This window comes from Saccopteryx bilineata, chromosome 9 (genome assembly GCF_036850765.1).
Source record: "Saccopteryx bilineata isolate mSacBil1 chromosome 9, mSacBil1_pri_phased_curated, whole genome shotgun sequence".
NCBI classification, from domain to species: domain Eukaryota; kingdom Metazoa; phylum Chordata; class Mammalia; order Chiroptera; family Emballonuridae; genus Saccopteryx; species Saccopteryx bilineata.
Window position 1 is genome coordinate 21,694,653 of NC_089498.1, and position 21,235 is coordinate 21,715,887.

The following is a 21,235-nucleotide window of genomic DNA, read 5'->3' on the forward strand; positions in this document are numbered from 1 at the left end:
AGTGATTGATGTATATGTCTTATCCTTAGATAGCCTTCTATCCAACATTGATATTTAATGCTTGAATGAGTAAATTAATTAAATAATGAATGAAGGGAATGGTAGTCACACTCACTTTCATGCTTTTTATGGAAGGAGACATCTTAAATGGGTGCATACAAATGTAATTATATAAAGGGTCAAACACTTTAAAAATATCACAGTCCCCAAACCTTCTCTAAAGTAAAAGGAGAGGAACATTTTCAGCAGATACTAATGGCAAGTAAAAATAATTTTTAAAAAATTTGAAAGGATAAAAACTATACTAAGCAAATGTTTTCTCTTTAGAAGAAACTATAACTGAAATAAAAACAGTTTAGAAATTTGAAAGTACCCATTAAAACCTTTTTTACCTGTCCCCCAAATTGAGGGGTGGTATTAGGTAGTTATTTGAAATTAAGTGGTTATGTTTCTCTTATCAAAATGTAAATGTTTCAAGAATATTTGAAAGGTAGTCCTCACCCAAAAAATTAGAAGAAACATCAGAATATAAACCTAATAGAGAAATTTAGATAAATATGAAGTCTGAAATTTGCCTTCAGTTTTTTTTTTTGTACTTTTCTGAAGTGAGAAGCGGGGTTTGAGGGGTGGTTAGAGGCAGACAGACAGACTCCCTCATGTGCCCAACCAGGATCCACCCAGCATGCCCACCAGGGGGTGATGCTTACCCCTCTGGGGCGTTGCTCCGCTGCAACTGGAGCCATTCTAGTGCCTGAGGCAGAGGCTATGGAGCCATCCTCAGCGCCCAGGCCAACTTTGCTCCAATGGAGCCTTGGCTGCGAGAGGGGAAGAGAACGATAAAGAGAAAAGAGGGGGAAGGGTGGAGAAGCAGATGGGTGCTTCTCCTGTGTGCCCTGACCAGGAATCAAACCTGGGACTTCCACATGCTGGGCTGATGCTCTACCGCTGAGCCAACCAGCCAAGGCCTGCCTTCAGTTTTTACCAGCTAGTTTCTTCAGTTGACTCATAAGAAAAAAAGTACATGTAATATTTTTATGATTTTCTTTTTGTAAAATCTCACCAATAAAGATACTATCATTTGTTGTGTGTAAATGCAGTAGAAATAAGCTGAGTACAGAAAAAAAAAAAGACAAACTTCTAGAGCTCCATTTAATTGGTCTGTACTTCAGGACAACCCCTCTAACTTTAAAACCTATCTTTGCTATAAAAGAGCTATGCAAGTAAACATTTCCTTTTCTCACAAGAAAAGCAGTATGTCAAAATGGCTCATGTTTAACTTTCACCTAATCTGTAAGTCCAGTGTAGAAGCAATTGAAAAATCACTCAAGGGAAACAGGTGAATATAAAAACAGATGTGAGGGGGCAAATTTTTTATGGTAAGACCCCAAATTAAAATTCCAAATCAGGTGAAAAAAACTTCATCAGGATAACCAACAATTTAGTGATCAAGAGATGGATTTACTTAAAATCTAATGCTCTATGATCCATTAACAACTACTAATTATGAAATAAAGGCAGACAGGTATGACTGAAGAAAGTAATGAAATGAAAAATTATATATATGAATACAGTAACAGTTAAAAGTCACTAATAAGTGATAATCAGAGATAATGATATGCAAATTTTCCAAAATGGAAAAATAACTTCAGATTGAAAGTACACATGACATGTCAAGGAGGATAAATGAAATAAATTACAGATAATCTATAAAGCTATTTTTCTTCTCAATGGCTTTTAAGATTTTCTCTTTACATAAAATATTTGGCAAAGATACAACAATTGAGACTGAGATTTTTTTTTTTTGTCAATAAGAATGGATACAGGAGACAATGGAGTAATGGCCAAAGGGTACTGAGAGAAAAGAACTAATAATGTATGTTTCTATATCCAGCTAAACTATCATTCAAAAGTGAGGATAAAGGAATCCTGGGAAAACTGTATTAGAAGTTCACTTTGAAGCTCTAATAACCACCTTCTGAACACAAAATAACTAGATAAACAAACCTAAAATCCAGAAACAAAATCTATTTTAAAAACTTCACAAACCTCAAAATACAAGCAGAAAGAGATAAACTATCAAATCTATATGCCCTGCAAGGCATCAACAAAGTATTTGAGAAGAGGTGTCAGATGAGCCTGAAAACAGGAAACTCCTAAAATAACCAATAGGTACTTATAACAACAACTGAAACTGAGAGAGAGTTTGCATGCTCTAATTATGGGTCAAGGAACTGGGGAGTGAGGCAAAACAAGACCTTAAAGCACTGGAATGAAAGTTCCCTTTTAGGACAAAATACCACAATGAGAACAAACTGAAATCAAGAGAATTCAAATTGAACAAGACAGAAATAATGAGGATTGGTATGGGGGAAGGAAACACATGCAAGAGAGCTACCTGAGAGCAAGGCAGAGCACCCAGTTAAATGTGAGGAAGGGGAAAAGATCAAGAATTCTCAGAGTATGAGACTCTGGCTGGATAGCTCAGTTGCTAAAAGAACCGTCCCAATATGCCAAGGTTCTGGGTTTAATCTCCAGTCAGAGCATATATAAGAATCAACCAATGAATGCATAAATAAGTGGAACAACAAATTGATGTCTCTCCCCTGCCCACTTTTTTTCTAAAATCAATAAATTTTTAAAAATTGTTTATATAAAGAATTATCAGAGTAGCCTGACCAGGTGGTAGCACAGTAAATAGAGCATTGGACTGGGATGCAGAGGACCCAGGTTCGAAACCTTGAGGTCACCAGCTTGAGTGTGGGCTCATCTAGCTTGAGCACAGGCTCACCAGCTTGAGCATGAGGTTGCTATCTTGAGCATGGGATCATAGACATGACCTCATGGTCGCTGGTGTGAGCCCAATGGTTGCTGGCATGAAGCCCAAAGTCACTGGCTTGAATCCAAGGTCACTGGCTTGAGCAAGGGGTCACTTGCTCTATTGCAGCCCCCAGGTCAAGGCATATATGAGAAAGCAATCAGTGAACAACTAAGGTGCTGCAATGAAGAATTGATGCTTCTCATCTCTTTTCCTTCCTGTCTGTCTATCCCTGTCTCTGTCAAAAAAAAAAAATTATCAGAGTATAAGACCATATTTTTGAAGACTTCATGAAAATAACATAAGAGGGATCAGAATTTATTCCAACTCATCTATTTCTCCTAAAAGTTCAGAAAAACAAATTTCACTTAAAATGATCAACAGAAGAAGATTATGGCTGAATCCCATAGAAAGTTATTGTAAGAAAAATAGAATATCCTACAACAAAAGAAAAGGTACATCTATAAAACAGGTGAACATTATATAGCCTAATATTTGAAAATGAGCCAAAAGGAAAGAAAATTTTTGGAAAGATAGATATAAAACAACAGAATTAGAAATAAAAATTGAGGCAATAAAACAAAATAAATAAAAGTTCATTTTAAAAATTAACAGAAGACTGAATAAACAGAACAAAATATCCTTTAAGAAAAGTGGAAAAAAAGAAATTTTGAGATTAAAAATATTTTTTTTTCTGTGCTTTCAACTAGGATGTAGAAAGCTGTCAAGACTCTTACTCCCACCTACACAATTTTCAAAAATGGGTAATCTATGAAATTATCATTTCTCTTCAATCCACTAGAAAGCTGAGGTTAGGTAACAATAAAGTACCCTAAGTTCCAAAGAGGAACCGCCTCTTCCAAGGAGAGAGGGGGCTCATGACTCTCACCTTTAGAAGAGTTCAAGAGAAAGAAGTGGTCACTATAAAAGCCAATAGGAAGAAATCAACTATAAATTTAACAGAAAGCTAATGGCCAAGTGAGGTCATGCACTCACAACTGTTCCACCAGATGCTCTGAAGACTACTACAGGTCTGTGGGAGGTAACTAGCTGCTGCAGACAAATAAGCATTAAACACGACCTGCTTCTTGGACCCTTCTCTCTTCCAAAACAAAAGCATCAAATAAGGAAGGAATAGTTAACCATGTTGCCCCAGGTCATAGGCAAAAGATACTTTGTGGCTTGAGGATGAGGTAGAAGAAAAAAAAGTTCGCTGGATCAGGGGCTGGAAAACGTCTTGATCCCAAGGTCCTGTACCAATATCAAGCAGATGTCCACTCCCACTGAAAGAGAAGCAGAAAATTCCTGCCCAAGACCAACTCAACTACAAGCTAGAGTTTGGCTGCCAAGGGAGGAAGAACAAGAATTCTAAGAAAGCCCCTTCCAAGGCATACATGACCTCACTAAACTGAGGCTGGACCTACACACCAGAGAACTCCTCTCTACACCCACCATGAACCTACCAATGCCAAGTGATGAGCAACACCCAGAGTGTGAGGAAAAGTCCTTTACATAGCGCAGGCATGCAGGAACAGCTGAAAGTCTAAGGGAAGAACAAAAACACTGAGGAAAACCCCTCTGATACCCAAGCCCTAAAAACAGGGCAACAACAGCCTATGCTTAAGAGAAATTTGAAGTCTGTAGTACACTGTAGTCAACTCCTGACTTTCTTGACTCAATCCCCTAACAGAGAAAAGGCATGCCTATTTCTAGGCATAAATACTACCTGCCTTACTCCCTACAGTTCTACATACAATGTCACCAAAAGAGAATCAACCAAACCTTATGTGACTACTTATGGAAAGACACAGCATCATTTATAAAGTTATCTTGACCAAAAAAATAAAAATCAAGTTTTTAGATGCAACTACCAATGCCCAAGGTGTTACATACTGAATCATACCAGCCACCTCCCAAATTCATATGTTGAAGTCCTAACTTCTAGCACCTCAGAATGTGACTATATTTGGAGATAGGATCTTTAAAAAGTAATTAGAGTTAAATGAAGTCATTGGGGTGACCCCTATTCTAGTATGACTAACATTCTTATAGAATGAGAGATAAGGACACAGACACAGGGAGGAAGACCATGGGAAGACATGCCCACTCACAAACCAAGGAGACAGGTCCTTAAAAGAAATGAACCTGTTAATATCTTGATCTTGAACTTCCAGCTTCCAGAACTGTGAAGAAATAAAATTTTGTCATTTAAGCCCCCTAGTCCGTGGTATTTGTTACAACAATCTGAGCAAACTAATACACAAGGTATATGTAGAATAGAGGAATACACACTATAGCAAAGGAATGCAATAAACAAAAAATGGATTGTGAGAAACTCTAGGCCAAACTTATTTATCAAATAAATTCCAAGAAAAATGAAGTTGGAAAGGAAAAAACCCTACACATTAAAAAAACACACCTAGAAACTATATTAAAAACATAATGGCAAGGTGGATTTATTTGGGTCCCAATTTAAATTATAATTTTTTAAAAAGTTATGACATTTGACACAATTATAAAGTGGATCATGACTAAGAATTTCATAATATTAAGAAATCAACACCAAGGGAAAGGAAGGTATGAAAATTAAAGCCCATCCCCCTGTGTCCTTATCTCTCATTATAGAATGAGAGATTCTCATTCTATAGAAACCCCCAAGAAGGTTTCTAACAGGAGATACGTTATACAATAAGCTAAGACCACAGAGGCTACAACTGTAGGGCTGGGTAATTCACAGGTGGAACGGGCCTCTCACGGACTTATAATCTAGATTCAAATTTTCTAGGAAGTCTATGAAATCTCAAACGTTAAACTTGTTTTTCTGTACTGATAGCCAGTTACCTGGCACAGAAAAGATAAAGTTTCTCTAAAAGAAGGTATATTCATCACATGCCTAAAATTATTTTTACATATAATTTTCAAATATGGTATCCAGCTTACAAAGATGGAGGAATTTAGACTCCATGAGTAAGAAACAGCAGACAATATAAATAGAACATCAAAGACTGAGATATTGGCCCTGGCCGGTTGGCTCAGCAGTAGAGCGTCGGCCTAGCGTGCGGAGGACCCGGGTTCGATTTCCGGCCAGGGCACACAGGAGAAACGCCCATTTGCTTCTCCACCCCTCCGCCGCACTTTCCCTCTCTGTCTCTCTCTTCCCCTCCCGCAGCCAAGGCTCCATTGGAGCAAAGATGGCCCGGGCGCTGGGGATGGCTCTGTGGCCTCTGCCCCAGGCGCTAGAGTGGCTCTGGTCGCAACATGGCGACGCCCAGGATGGGCAGAGCATCGCCCCCTGGTGGGCAGAGCGTCGCCCCTGGTGGGCGTGCCGGGTGAATCCCGGTCGGGCGCATGCGGGAGTCTGTCTGACTGTCTCTCCCTGTTTCCAGCTTCAGAAAAATGAAAAAAAAAAAAAAAAAAGGACTGAGATATTGAAATTATCAAATGTAGGTCATGAATGTTTATATTTATTAAATTTGATGAAATAAATACAGATATCTCTCCACTGTATAGGAAAGTAAGAGAAAAATGACAGAAATGATATAAATAAAATTAAGGACTCCATTGATGAATTTAACAATAGATAGGACATAGCTGAATAATTAGTAAATCAAAAACAAATCATAAGAATTTATCAAAAATGTAGAATAGATAAAAATATAAAATAATACAGTTCAAAGGGTATGAAATTATAAGTGAGAAGACCTGACATACATTTAATCAGTGCCCCAGAAGATGAAAAAAAAAATGGTGTGAAGAGGCACTATATGAAGATGGTTGAGAATTTTCTAGAAATCATGAAAGACACAAATACAGAGGTTTTTAAACACAGTAAAAAGTAAAGGAAAAGAAAAAAAAACTATACATAGCTCTATTATGGAGAATGGGCAGAAAACTGAGGCCAAAGGCATAGAAAGCAGACTTGTTACTTCGAAAGGAATACCTATTAGATAATTAACTGATTATGCCACAGCAAAAACGGAAGCCAGAGGCAGCAGAAGGATATCTTCAACTGGATGAAAGAAAACTGCTCATGTAAAACCCCATACTCAGAAAAAGTATATTTCTAGAAGTCAAAATAAAGAAATTTTCAAGTAAGCCAGTAGTTTGATACCTTTAGATAACAAAAGGATGTACTTCAGTCACAAGAAAAATGCTCCTAGAGAGAAGATATGATGTAAAAAAACCTTTGAATATTTTTAAAATACTGAATTATTGTGGATAAACCTAAGTAAATACTGACCTGCACCAAAAAACTGGTAGAACCAAAAAATAATTTCACTAAAGGTTCAGGCTACAAAATCAATATACAAAAATCAGCTGTATTTTCATACAAAAATAAGCTATACATACAGAAAACAATCTCACTTATAATTACATAAAGAAGAATAAAATACCTAAGAATAAATTTAACCAAGATGGTAAAAGACCTATACACTGAAAACTATGAGACACTGCTGAAAGAAACTGAATAAGATACAAGTGGAAAGATATACCAGGCTCATGGATTAGAAGAATTAATACTATTAAAATGTCCATACTACTCAAAGCAAACTATAGAACCAATGTAATCCGTATCAAAATTCCAGTGGCATTTTTCACAGAAATAGAACAAGCAATCCTATAATGTGTGTAAAAGCAAACACACAAACGGCCAAATCAATCTTAAGAAAAAGGGGCAAAGCTGGAGGGAACATTCTTCCAACATTCTTCCACATTTGGAACTATATCACAAAGATACTAATCAAGAGAGTATAATATTGGCATAAAAACAGACACATAAAACAACGGAGCAGAAATAAATCCATATATATATGGTCAAATAATCTACAACAAAGGAACCAATGGAAAAGAATAGTCTCTTCAATAAATTGTGTTCTAAAAACTGAACAGTCATGTACAAAAGGATGAAACTGGACCACTATCTCACACTACAGTGTGTCTGTAAAGTCATGGTGCACTTTTGACTGGTCACAGGAAAGCAACAAAAGACGATAGAAATGTGAAATCTGCACCAAATAAAAGGAAAACCCTCCCAGTTTCTGTAGGATGGTGTGGCAGTATGTGTGCATGCGCAGATGATGATGTAACACCGTGTATACAGCGGAGCAGCCCATGGCCATGCCAGTCGAGATGTGGACCGTAGAGGAAAGTTCAGTGTGTTCTGTGGCTCGCTAAATTCGAATCTGTGACCAAAGTGCAATGTGAGTATCGGCACGTTTATAACGAAGCGCCACCACATAGGAATAACATTACTCGGTGGGATAAGCAGTTGAAGGAAACCGGCAGTTTGGTGGAGAAACCCCGTTCTGGTAGGCCATCAGTCAGTGACGAGTCTGTAGAAGCTATACGGGATAGCTACCTTAGGAGCCCTAAAAAATCTGTGCATAAGCCCACATTGAACTGCACTGAATAGGTATAAAACTGGGAGAGTTTTCCTTTTATTTTGGTGCAGATTTCACATTTCTATCGTCTTTTGTTGCTTTCCTGTAACCGGTCAAAAGTGCACCATGACTTTATGGACACACTGTATAATAAAAAATCAACTCAAAATGGGTTAAAGACTTGAATGTAAGGCATGAAAACATAAAACTGCTACAAGAAAATAAAAAAAGAAACAAGATTTCTCTTTAATATTAGCCTTGGTGATGATTTTTGGATTTGACACTGAAAGCAAAGGCAACAAAAGCAAAAATAATCAAGTGGGATTACTACAAACTAAAAAGCTTCTGTATAGGAAATGAAACCCTCGACAAAATGAAAAGGTAACCCTACAATTGGGAGAAAATATTTGTAAATCATACAACTGACAACAGTTAATATCAAATATGCGTGTGTATTTGTATGTGTGTGTATGTCAAAGGTTATACAGAGACAAAGTCAGGATGGCAGAATAATTAGACCCTGAACTCACCTCCTCCCCTGAACATATCCAAATAGAACAACCACTACTGAGAACCACCTGAAGACGAGCTGAACAGAATTCCTATAACTAAGGATATAAAGAAGTCCTGAGGGGTGGAGGTGTAGTCTGTGGTCAGGTCTCACACCCATGGTGTGGCAATTCACAAATGGGAGTGATATTACAGTTGTAGAGGTCATCCTAAAGGAGTGAAGGGTCCAAGCCCACAGTGGCTCCCCAGCCTGGAGTACCAGTGCTGGTAAGAGGAGTCCCCATAACATCAGGCTTTATAATCCCGTGGGGATCATATATAAGAGATATGAAGGGCTGTGGGTGAACATGATGCTGTTCTCAAAGGGCTCATGCACAAACTTACTACCTCTGAGCTCTAGCACAGAGGTAGCAGACTGAGAGGCATCTGAGTCATACAGAGTGGAATTACATCGATTAACTACAGGGTAAAGCCAGAGGAGCAGGAATTAGTGGGAACTCTCTCTGGGGATGAAAACACTGGTGGGTGCCATCATCACTGTTTCTTTTGTTGTGAGCTCCATCTATCTAGCTGCCCTGGCATAAGTGGGCACCAATCTGTCACTCTCCATTGACCTAACATAATTCACCTTGCCCTCATAGTCCCCTCCCTCCCAACCCACAAACCAGCCAGAGCCTTTCTCATGCATGCTCCAGATACTTTACACAAGTAGTGAACAGCCTTGGTTCTCATCACATTCTTTCCCAAGAATACCCAAGCTGGCTTTAGCTCTGATTGCAGTATTTCCAAAGAATAGTCTAGCCAGTACAAGCAATGGCCAGCATTGGGTCTCTCTGGAGCCCTTTCCAAGCAGCAGGTGCCCCTAGCTCACACTGAAGCTAGTGCCAAGGGGCTCAAACTCCAGCAGAAGCAGCAGCTGACCTTAGCCTGTATCACAGCTCCCACCAAATGGTTTCAAGCCTCACACAAATGGCAGTTGGCCTCGGCTCACACTGTACCTCCTACTAAGCAGCTAGCCTCAGCTTGCATCATAGCTTCTCAAGCGTTCCCAACCCCAGAACAAGTAATGGCCAGTCTTGGCCCACACCAGAACCTCTCCCAAGAGACTCCAGATTGGACACATCCAGTAGCTAGCCTCAGCTCCCACCAGAGCCCTACCCAGTAGCTTCACAACAGACCCACTCAATGGGGAGCACTAATGCATTTCCAAAATAACTCCTACTCTATGGTGATAGCCCCTCTCCCATACCAGATTGTTCACAGTAGTCTTGGCTGATCCTCACAGTCAGTAACCTGAGAATCAACTCGACCCACCAGCATACTCACAGCAAATGCATCCCAAGTGCAACAGAAGGAGACACACAACACAGACAGGAGACATCCCTAGAGTACCTGACTCTGATGACCAGGAGAAATTACACACGGACCCCTACAGAACACCTCCTTTATAAGGTCACTCTTTTAAGACTGGGAGATATAGCAGATCTACCTAATACATACAAACACAAAGAGTGACCCCAAATGAGAAGATAGAGGTTTTCATGTTCCAAATGAAAAAGCAGAGCAAAATCACAGAAAAACAACTAAATGAAAAACAGATAAGCAATCTACAAAACAGTATTCAAAACAATGATTATAAAGATTCTGTATGAACTCTAGATAAAAGAATGAACTCAGTGTGAACTTAAAGAAAATAAAAATATTAAAAAGAACCAATCAGAACTGAAGAATACAGTAACTGGAGAAAAAAAACAAAACACCACACATACACTAGAGGGAATCAACAGCAGATTAGATAATACAGGAGGAAGAACCAATGACCTGGAAGACAAGGTAGTAGAATTCAATTCCAATAGGAATAGGGAAAAAAGTAAGGATAATTTAAGGAATGTCAAGGAGAACAGCAAATATACCAACATTAGAATTATAGCGACCAAAAAAACAAGGACAGACAGAGAGAAAGGGAAAGAAAACCTATTTTCTGAAATAGTTAAAAATTTCCCTAGCCTGGTGAACCCCCCCCCTCCACACACACAAAAAAATAGACATGCAAGTCCAGGGAGCACAGTAAATTCCAAATAAGATGAAACCTAAGAGGCCCACACCAAGACACATTATATTAAAATGCCAACAATTAAAGATAAATAATCTTAAGAACAACAAGAGGAAAGCAGCTACTTACATTCAAGGGATTTCTCCCATAAGACTATCAGCTTATTTTTGGGTAGAAACTTTGCAGGCCAGAAAGGAATGAATGACACAATATATTCAAAGTGATGAAAGGAAAACCTACATCCAAGAATACTCTATACTGCAAGGTTATCAATCAGAATTGAAGGAGAAATAGAGTTTCCCAGAAAAACAAAAGCTAAAGGAGTTCATCACCACTAAATAAACACTACAAGCAACATTAAAGGGAATTCTCTAAGTGGAAAAGAAAAGGCCAAAACTAAAGATTAAAAAATATATAGGAAAAAAATTGTGCTGATAAAGGCAAACAGTAAAAGTAGTTGACTGACCAATTATAAAGCTAATATGATGATTAAAAGACAAAAGATTATGTATAACTACAATAGTAAATTAAGGGATACACACACACATATATACACACAGAAGATGTAAAATATGATGTCAAAAACAAAAATGTTGGGGGGACAAGTAAAAAATATAGTGCTTATGGAATGCATCTGAACTTAAGCGACCATCAACTTAAAATAGACTTGTGAGTATGTGTGTGTGTGTAACTTGTTATGTATGAATCTCGTGGTAACCACAAAACAAAAACCTATTAATAGACTTAGAAGAAATAAAGAGAAAAAATTCAATGCAATATCTATCCAAATCCCAAATGGCATTTTACACAGAAATACAACAAATAAATCCTCAAATTTTCACGGAACCACAAAAGACTCTAAATTGCCAATGCAATCCTAAGGGGTGGTCGAGGAGAACAAAGCCAAAGGTATCATACTCCCCAATTTCAAAACTATACCACAAAGCTACAGTATTCAAAATAGCATGATTTGGACAGAAATACAGACATACAGACCAAAGGAATAGAATTGAGAGCCTAGAAATAAGCCCAGACATCTATGGGCAACTAATTTATGACAACAGAGCCAAGAAAATGCAATGAATAAGTCTATTCAATAAATAATGTAGGCAAATTGGACAGCATATGCAAAAGAATGACACTGGACCACTCTTATACTATACACAAAAATGAACACAAAATGCATTAAAGACTTGAATGTAAGGTCTGATACAATAAAATACATAGATAAAAACATAAGCATAAACTTTTAAAAACTGGTCTCAAAGCTGCTTTTGTGAATTCATCTCCACAGTGAAGGGAAACAAAAGCAAAAATAAACAAATGGAACTACAATAAACCAAAAAGCTTCTGCACTGCAAAGAAACCATCCACAAAACAAATAGATAACTAACCTAATGGAAGAAGATATTTTCAAACGATACCTATGACTTGGGTTTAATATCAAAAGTACATAAAGAAATCATACAATTCAACAATAAAACAAAAAACCCTATTGAAAATAGAGGATCTGAATAAACAGGCATATAAAACGAAGTTCAACATCACTAGTTACAGTGGTACCTTGAGATACGAGTTTAATTCGTTCTGTAACTGAGCTTGTAAGTCAGTCAACTCATATATCTAACAAATTTCTCCCATTTTAAATAACTGAAATAGATTTAATCCATTCCAGCCCTGTGAAATATCCCCAATCCATCCTAAATTATGAATAAAGACATGTTTTTAATTAAGAAACACACATGTATACTTTACCAATGCATAACAAAATATATGAAATAAAAGAAAAAAGTGTTATTTAGTACTTACCTTGGAGACAGATGAGTGCAGCTAACGGAGGTGAATGGCAGAGGAAGAGGGAGGGAGGAAGGAATGCAGGCACTGTAGACACGTAAACTAAAACTGCACCTTCTTAACACTAAAATGTAAACTAAAACTGCATTTTCTTTACTTTAAACAAAACTAAAAATGCACTTTACTTAAAATGAAACCACAAAAACTTAATTGTAAAAAAATGCAGTTTCTTAACTTTAAACTTAAACTAAGCTTTACATATGTATTTTTCATTTAATCATCACCTGTTTTTGCCCTTTTGGCTGCACTTTTGGCACTTTCACTTGCAGGACTTTTGAATAAAAATCTATCCAAAGAGGTTTGCTTTTGCCTGCCTTTTAAAATGTTATGGAAATGTGACAAACAAGTGTCATTAAAAAGTGCTGAAGCACGACCAGTTGAAACTTTTTTTTTATAAATTTTTATTAATGTTAATGGGGTGACATCAATAAATCAGGGTACATATATTCAAAGAAAACATGTCCAGATTATCTTGTCATTCACTTATGTTGCATACCCATCACCCAAAGTCAGATTGTCCTCTGTCACCTTTTATCTAGTTTTCTTTGTGCTCCTCCCCCTCCCCCTCTCCTCCTTCCCTCCCGTGCCCCGCCTCCCCCCCACCCCCGGTAACCACCACATTCTTGTCCATGTCTCTTAGTCTCATTTTTATGTCCCACCAATGTATGGAATCATATAGTTCTTGGTTTTTTCTGATTTACTAATTTCACTCCATATAATATTATCAAGATCCCACCATTTTGTTGTAAATGATCCGATGTCATCATTTCTTATGGCTGAGTAGTATTCCATTGTGTATAAGTGCCACATCTTCTTTAGACAATTGAAACTTTTTCTGGGTGTTTCTTTTCAATGAAACTTGAAATCTTCTCCCACATTGCCAGCATGTCTTTAATTTCACTTGTAGAAATCACTTCCTCCTACTCTACCTCCTCCTCACTACTAATCTCTTGCAGAAGCTCCGTATGTTGTATCATCTGTAGCTCCTTCAACTCCTCAGTTGAGAGTTCCTCCTCATGTTCCTCGAGCTTTTTTATGTCACCCTCATCTACTTCCAGACCCATCAACTTTCCGGGGGACACAATCTCCTCCAATGCTTCTACCTCGGTCTCGGCCTCTGGTTCGAATCCTTCGAAGTCCCTGTCTGCAACAACATCAGGCCATAATTTTTTCCATGCCGAGTTCAAGATTCTTCTTATAACTTCTTGCCATGCCAAGTCAATAATGTGTAAACATATGATGTAGTGATCTTTCCAAAACTCTCGAAAGTTAGATTTGTATTCTCAGTCACCTCAAAGCTGTGGTGGAACAAGTGCTTTGTGTAAAGCTTTTTAAAGTTGGAAATGACCTGCTGATCCATAGGTTGCAAGACTGAAGTTGTGTTGGGTGGGAGGTAGAGGACTTTCATGAATTTGAACTCATTGAGAATGTCATCCTCAAGACCAAGTGGGTGGGCTGGAGTATTTTCAAGGATTAGTAAAACTTTCATCGGGGGTTTATTTTCTTGAAGATATTTCTTCACTGCAGGACCAAAGACAAGATTTACCCATTCAATAAAAAACTGCCGCGTAACCCATGCCCTAGCATTGGCGTGCCATATAACCTGCAGTTTTTCTTTAAGAATCTTGTGAGTCTTAAAAAGGCTTGAGGATTTTCGGAATGATACACTAGCAGTGGCTTTACTTTACAGTCATCGCTAGAATTTGCTCACAATGCAAGGGTCAGATGGTCCTTCATGGGTTTATGTCCTGGCAGCTTCTTCTCCTCTATGGTGATGAAAGTCCTCTGGGGCATTTTCTTCCAAAACAATCCTGTTTCGTCACAATTGAACACTTGTTGGGGGATGTAGCCTTCCTTTGCGATAAGCGCAACAAAATGTGTGATGTACTCCCAGCTGCCTTAATGTCAGCACTCGCAGCTTCACCATGCCACACCACCAAGTGGATGCTAGATCTCTTCTTGAAATTCTCAAACCAGTCGTGACTTGCCTTAGACCAGGGGTCTCAAACTTGCGGCCCGCAGACTAATCCACGGGCTTACTTAATTTTATCCAAAATATTTTGAACTTCATGGATTAGTCTGCGGGCCGCACAAAATTGTTTGGCGGGCCGCGAGTTTGAGACCCCTGCCTTAGATGATGTATCTTTTGCCTCTTTTGAGGTTGATGATTCTTTCTTCTTCAAGTTGCCATAAATAATATGTGCCTTTTTGCATATTACAGTCTCTGTCACTGTATCTCCTGCCAGCTCTTTCTCTTTCACCCACACCAGCAGAAGCTTCTCCATTTCTTCATGGATATTTGTCCTTAATTGGGACAGCACTGTAGTTCCTTTCGCTGGATTTGTGCTTTTGCTGGCATCCTTTTGTTTAAGGATGGTACAAATTGTAGATGTATTGTGGTCGTACAGCCTTGCCAGTTCAATCACTCGTACACCGTGCTCATGTTTTTCTATTATTTCTTGCTTTACTTTTATCAACATCATTCTCTTCTTCTTCCCACCACTGTCCTTTACATTCACTTTCTTCGGCCCCATGATAGCACACAAAAAAGTTAGTAAAAAATGCAAAAATGATACAAGAATGAGTACAGAGCACACATTCGACTTGATTCTGTGGGTAACGTGAGAAAAAACGAGATGCTGGTGTTGTGCTGCTGATACTGGACCCGTGCGCCAACGCACCAACTAGCAGCAGCTTCCCAAATCATGACTTGTATCTCAGAATTTTGCTCGAATCTCAAACAAAACTACAGATCAAGTTGCAGCTCATATCTTAAAAAATTTGTATGTTGGTCTGCTCATATCTCAAGGTACCACTGTACATATTAGGGAAACGCAAATCAAAACCACAATGATATATTACTTGACACCTATTACAATGGTTACTATCAATAAGACAAGAAATATGTGTTGGAAAGGATGTGGAGAAAAGAGAACCCTTTTATTTATTTATTTTTATTGATTTTAATTTATTGTGTTTACTTAGATTCTAGTGTAGCCCAGAATGCATCCCCACTCCCCTGTATTCCCCTCAACATCTCCATTATCCCCCTCCTGATAGCGCCCTCTCCCTTCCCTTCAGGTTTATCCCATCCTATCATCCCCTTTACCTCTGTCCTCTTTTCCTCTGGTCCCTTTGATCCCACCTCTATCTCAATTCCGTTCCTCAGTTCACATTGTTCATTGGATTCCTCAAATGAGTGAGGTCATATGATATTTTTCTTTTTCTGCCTGGCTTATTTCACTTAACATAATAATTTCCAGGTCCATCCATGTTGTCGCAAAAGATTTCCATCTTTCTCATGGCCCCGTACTATTCCATTGTATATATGTACCATCACTTTTTTTTTTTTTTTTTTTTCTGAAGCTGGAAACAGGGAAAGACAGTCAGACAGACTACCGCATGCGCCCAACCGGGATCCACCCGGCACGCCCACCAGGGGCGACGCTCTGCCCACCAGGGGGCGATGCTCTGCCCATCCTGGGCGTCGCCATGTTGCGACCAGAGCCACTCTAGCGCCTGGGGCAGAGGCCACAGAGCCATCCCCAGCGCCCGGGCCATCTTTGCTCTAATGGAGCCTTGGCTGCGGAAGGGGAAGAGAGAGACAGAGAGGGAAAGCGCGGCGGAGGGGTGGAGAAGCAAATGGGCGCTTCTCCTGTGTGCCCTGGCCAGGAATCGAACCCGGGTCCTCCGCACGCTAGGCCGACGCTATGTACCATCACTTTTTAATCCACTTGTCCACTGACGGACATGTGGGCTCTTTCCAGATCTTTGCTATTGTGAACAATGCTGCCAATAAACATGGGAGTGCATTTCTCCTTTTGAACCGTAGATGTGGTATTCTTGGAATATATTCCTAAAAGTGGGATGGGCTGGATCAAAAGGCAGTTCGATTTTTAATTTTTTGAGGAATTTCCATACTGTTTTCCACAGTGGCTGCACTAGTCTGCATTCCCACCGGCAGTGCAGGAGGGTTCCCTTTTCTCCACATCCTCGCCAGCACTTATTCTGTATTGTTTTGTTGACAAGCGCCATTCTGATTGGTGTGAGGTGATATCTCATTGTAGTTTTAATTTGCATTTCTCTAAAGATTAGTGGTGTTGAGCGTTTTTTCATCTGCCTATTGGCCATCTGTATGTCACCTTTGGAGAAGTGTCTATTATTTCTTTTGCCCATTTTTTGACTGGATTGTTTATCTTTCTGGTGTTGAGTTTTACAAGTTCTTTATAAATTTTGGTTATTAATCCCTTATCAGACATATTGTCAAATATGTTCTTCCATTGTGTAATTTGTCTTTTTATTCTGTTCTTATTGTCTTTAGCTGTGCAAAGGCTTTTTAGTTTGATATAGTCCCTTTGTTTATCCTGTCTTTTATTTCACTTGCCCATGGAGATAAATCAGCAAATATATTGCTGCAAGAGATGTCGGAGAGCTTACTGCCTATGTTTTCTTCTATGATGCTTATGGTTTCACAGCTTACATTTAAGTCTTTTATCCATTTTGAGTTTATTTTTCTGAATAGTGTAAGCTGGTGGTGTAGTTTCATTTTTTGCAGGTAGCTGTCCAATTTTCCCAACATCATTTTTTGAAGAGGCTGTTTTTACTCCATTGTATGCTCATACCTCCTCTGTCAAATATCATTTGTCCATAAAGGTGTGGGTTTATTTCTGGGTTCTCTGTTCTGTTCCATTGATCTATATGCCTGTTCTTATGCCAGTACCAAGCTGTTTTGAGTACAGTGGCCTTGTAGTATAACTTGATATTAGGAAGTGTGATACCTCTCACTTTATTCTTCCTTTTCAAGATTGCTGAGACTTTTCGTGTTCTTTTTGGTTCCATATAAATTTTTGAAATATGTGTTCTATACCTTTGAAGTATGTCATTGTTGTTTCAATTGGTATTGCATTGAATTTATAGATTGCTTTGGGTAATATAGACATTTTAATGATGTTTATTCTTCCTATCCATGAACACAGTATACGCTTCCACTTGTTTGTACCTTCCTTGATTTATCAATGTTTTATAATTTTCCGAGTACAAGTCTTTAATCTCCTTGGTTAAATTTACTCCTAGGTACTTTATTTTTTGTTGCAGTAGTGAAAGGGTTGCTTTTTAATTTCTCTTTCTGACAGTTCATTGTTGCTATATAAAAATGCTTCTGATTTCTGAGTATTAATTTTATATCCTGCCACCTTGCTGAATTCATTTATCAGGTCCAGTAGTTTTTTGACTGAGACTTTAGGGTTTTCTATATACAGTATCATGTCATCTGGAAAGAATGATAGTTTTACTTCTACTTTTTCAACTTGGATGCCTTTTATTTCTTCTTCTTGTCTGATTGCTGTGGCTAGGACTTCCAGAACTATGTTGAATAAGAGTGGTGAAAGGGGGCATCCATGCCTTGTTCCTGATCTTAAGGGGATTGCTTTTAACTTTTGCTAATTGAGTTTGATGTTGGCTGTGGGTCTGTCATCGATGGCTGTTATCACGTTGAGGTATGTTCCCTGTATTCCCACTTTGATCATGAGTGGGTGCTGGATTTTATCAAATGCCTTTTCTGCATTTATTGAAATTATCATGTGGTTTTTCTTCTTCCTTTTGTTTATGTGATGAAACACATTGATTGATTTGCAAATATTGTACCAGCCTTGCCTCCCAAGAATAAATCCCACTTGATCATGGTGTATGATTTTTTTCCATATATTGCTGGATCCAGTTTGCTAATATTTTGTTGAGGATTTCAGCAACTGTATTCATCAGGGATATTGGCCTACAATTTTCTTTCTTTGTGTTGTCTTTGCCTGGTTTTGGAATCAGAATTATGCTTGCCTCATAAAAGGAGCTTGGAATTCTTCCTTCCTCTTGAATTTTTTCAAATAGCTTGAAAAGGATTGGAGTTAGTTCTTCTCTGAATGTTTGGTAGAATTCGCCGGTGAAGCCATCTAGCCCAGGGCTTTCACTTGTTGGGAGTTCTTTGATAACTGTTTCGATTACATTTATTGTAATCGGTCTGTTTAGGTTTTCTGATTCATCCAGATTGATTTTTAAAAGATTATATGTTTCAAGAAATTTCATCTAGGTTGTCTAATTTTTTGGCATACTGTTCTTCATAGTATTTTCTTACAATATTTTGTATTTCTGTTGTGTCAGTTGTTATTTCTTCACTCTCATTTCTAATTTTATTTATTTGAGTCCTTTCTCTTTTTTTCTTGATGAGACTGGTGAAAGGTTCATCGATCTTCTTACCTTTTCAAAGAACCAGCTTCTGGTTTCATTGATTCTCTGTATTGGTTCTTTAGCCTCTATGTCATTTATTTCTGCTCTGATCTTTATTATTTCTTCCTCTTCCTCTGGGCTTTACTTGCTGTTCTTTTTTCTAGTTCTTTTAGATGGAGGGTTAAGTTGTTTACTTGAGCTTTTTCTAGCTTCTTAATGTATGCCTGTAATGCTATGAACTTCCCTCCCAGGACTGCTTTTGCTGTGTCACATAAGTTTTGCATTGTTGTATGCTCATTATCATACATTTCTAGAAATTTTTTATTCTTCTTTGATCTCATTGTTAACCCATTTGTTTTTTAATAATATGCTATTTAGTTTCCATGTGTTTAAGTATTTTTCAGTTTTCCTGTTGTGGTTGATTTCTTAGTTTCATGCCATTGTGATCATAGAAACTGCTTGATATAATTTCAATCTTAAATTTGTTGAGACCGCTTTTGTGCCCTACCATGTGGTCTATCCTAGAGAATGTACCATGATCATTTGAAAAGAATGTATATTCTGCTGCCTTAGGGTGAAAGGTTCTGAAGATATCTATTAAATTGAATTAATCTAGTGTGTCCTTTAAGTTGGCTGTTTCTTTGTTAATTTTCCTTCTTGAAGATCTATCTAGTGATGTTAGTGGGGTATTGAAATCCCCTACTATTATAGTATTGCTGTTGATCTCCCCCTTTATAGCCATCAAAGTCTGCTTTATATATTTAGGTGCTCCTATATTAGGTGCATAGATATTTATAATGGTTATATCTTCCTGCTGGATTGCTCCCTTTATCATTATGTAGTGACCTTCTTTATCTTTTACTATAGCCTTTGTTTTAAAGTCCATTTTGTCGGATATAAGTATTGCTACTCCAGCTTTTTTTTTCATTTCCATTTGCATGAAATATTTTTTCCATCCTTTTATCTTCAGTATATGTGCATCTTTTGTTTTGAGGTGTGTCTCTTGTAGACAGCATATGTATGGGTCTGTTTTCTTATCTATGCAGCTACCCTATGTCTTTTGATTGGATCACTTAATCCATTTACATTTAAGGTTATTATTGATATGTAGTTGTTTATTTCCATTTTATTCTTTAAAGCTATTTTCCTCTTTTACTATATTCTTTCCCCCCTTTGGTCTGTTTACAACAGGCCCCTTAACATTTTTTGCAACATTGGTTTGGTTGTAATGAATTCATTGAGTTTTGTTTTTGTTTATTTTTTTTGTCTGGGAAGCTTTTTATTTCTTTTTCTATTTTAAATGATTGCTTTGCTGGATAAAGTAGTTTTCGTTGTAGGTTCTTGTTAGGCATTACTTTGAATATTTCTTGCCATTCCCTTCTGGCCTCAAGTGTTTCTGTTGAGAAGTCGGATGTCATCCTTATGGGGGCTCCTTTGTAGCTGATAGCCTTTTATCTCTAGCAGCTTTTAATATTCTCTCTTTATCTCTTAGCTTTGGTATTTTAATTATGATGTCTTGGTGTAGCTTTCTTTGGGTTTTTCTTTAATGGAATTCTCTGTGCTTCTTGAATTTGTGTGACTTTTTCCTGTATCAATTAAAGGAAGTTTTCAGCTATGATTCAATTGAACAAGGTCCCTATTCCTTTTTCTTTCTCTTCTTCTTCAGGAACCCCTATGATGCGGATGTTATTTCTTTTCTCTTCATGTTGTCATAAAGTTCTCTTAGAGTTTCCTCAGACTTTTTGAGTCTCTCTTCTTTTTGCTGATCTGCTTCCATGCCTTTGTTTAACTTGTCCTCTAACTCGCTGATTCGATCCTCAGCTTCATCCATCCAGCTTTTAATTCCTTCAGATGTGGTCTTCATTTTTGATATTATATTTGTCATTTCTGACTAATTCTTTATTATTATTTCAATGTCCTTTTTATACTTGCTATCTCTTTATTTAGGTGTTTGTTATATCCATCTATTGTTGTTCTAAGATCTTTGAGTATCCTAACAATCATTATTTTAAACTCTGTATCTGGTAATTTGGTTATATCTGACTCATTCAAGTCCTTTTCTTGTGATTTCTCTTGATTTATTTGGGTTGCATTTCTCTGCCTTCCTATTTTGTCTAAGAAGGGTGTGGCCAATGCAGTCCAATGGATGTGGCCTTTGTGTTCCCTAAGTATGGTCTGTATGCAGGCCTGCCATCCCTCTGCCGCTGCCTCGGGAACTCAGGTATGGGCGTTGCCAGCACCAGCCCTCTGCGGCAGTCACTGCTGTTTCCGCCTCCCCTCCACAGGAGGCGCTGTGTTCTCGTGTCCAGGTCTACAAGCCTCAGCCGACCTTGCCCTTTGCCCCGCCCCCATGGGTTGGGCTGTGCACCAGCAGGGACTGCAAGCTTTGGTACTGCGGACAGGGTT